This window comes from Corvus kubaryi, unplaced genomic scaffold (assembly GCF_017639235.1).
Source record: "Corvus kubaryi isolate FWS band 111438036 unplaced genomic scaffold, C.kubaryi_AGA036_p1.0 78, whole genome shotgun sequence".
In the NCBI taxonomy this organism is placed as follows: Eukaryota; Metazoa; Chordata; class Aves; order Passeriformes; family Corvidae; genus Corvus; species Corvus kubaryi.
The window spans coordinates 5,640,473-5,641,844 of record NW_024582065.1 but is presented as its reverse complement, the minus strand read 5'-3'; the positions used below and the strand labels follow the sequence as shown (position 1 = coordinate 5,641,844).

Sequence of the window (1,372 nt, the reverse complement as noted above, 5' to 3'; positions counted from 1 at the left end):
TCAAATGGGCCAGCAGCGCTGGGATCTGCAGACCAAACCCCAGGGCCCTTGCCCCAAGAAGAATGGGCTTTTAGGGTGAAAAACGGGCTTGTAGTGATCGTGCAGCCTCTCTCTCTGTGTTTTGTATCACGCTGGGTCCACACTGAGTTCTTTGGGTGCATTAGGAGCCCAGCAGGGCGGTAGTTTCTCTGCTGTTTTGCAAACAGCCCTGTGAGACCAACTGACTGCTGCGGGCTGGGCTGGGTTTCCAAAAGCTGTGCTGACCCCACACGGAATATTGTCCCCCCCTACAGACCCACAGGCAGGAGAAACCCTCCCCACAGCCCCAAAGCCACTGCCAGAAGTACAAACAAAACCCAAGGGAAAGGGAGGGAGGGTGGAAAACAACACTGAAAATACCAGATACCATCCCAAAAAGCAGCGCCCAGCCTCAGCCAGCCCTCAGCAGCACGAGCAGAGGAAGGCTGGGGGCTCAGTGGGGCTGCTCCATGAAGGAAGGAGGTTGTGCAGGGAATGAGTTGTGGGTTCGAGAAAGATGCTTTAGACCTGAACGCAGCGTAGGAGCCACGGGAGGGGACAGAGAGAGCACCCAGGGGGGACTGAAGGGACTGAGCCCCCTTCAGCAGCAGATTCCCGGGTGGGCTGTGCACCCTGGCCAGGCACAGGTCAGACCCTCGGCAGGGCTGTCAGCACCCCAGGGCTGTAGAAAACAAGCCTGGGGTAGCACAGCCCAGCCGGGAGAAAGATCTGAGGGGTACCACCCCTCGGGGAGGGCACCTGGCCCGGGCTCCGGGGATGGCGGGGCTGCACCCCCACCCCACGCTCTGCCTCCCCTCTGTCACCTCTGTGTCCCGAGGGGACACTCTGCTCGGGGGGGCTCTGGGGGCTGTCGGCTGCCCCTGTACCAGGGCTTTGCCCTAAGGATGGGGCGAACCCTCCTCATCCCCGCCCCAAGACCGGAGCGGGATGCGCGGGACCGGCGGAGCTGCGCGGAGGGATGCGAGCGGGATTGTCCCGTTAAAAACGCGCCTCCGGCCAGGACCGAGCGCCATGAAGCCGCATCCCGGGCCGGTCCCGTTCTCCTCTTCCAGCCCCAGTTCCGTCCCCGTTGATCCCGGAGACGCGCAGCCGCGGCCGCCGGGACGGGTCCCGCTGCGCCCCGCTCCCCACGGCCCCGCCGGGCCGCCCCCGCTCCCCGCGCCCGGAAACCGAGACGGGGAGCCCCGGGGGAAATGGGGACCCCGCAGGCCGCGCAGCCCCGGACCGACCGCCCGGGAACGTCGCGTACCCGACACCTCCGGTGCCGGCGAGGAGGCGGCCGGCGCGGGGTCCCTGTGCCCCCTCCCCCGCTGCGGGGTCCCTGTGCCCCCTG

General features: G+C 66.3%; 1 protein-coding gene across 1 annotated transcript in view; it reads right to left on the bottom strand.

The window, feature by feature from the left end:
- Positions 1 to 1,372, bottom strand: part of PRRX2 (paired related homeobox 2) — a 15,140-nt gene that overhangs the window by 13,177 nt on the left and 591 nt on the right. The gene's annotated exons all lie outside the window — the stretch shown is intronic.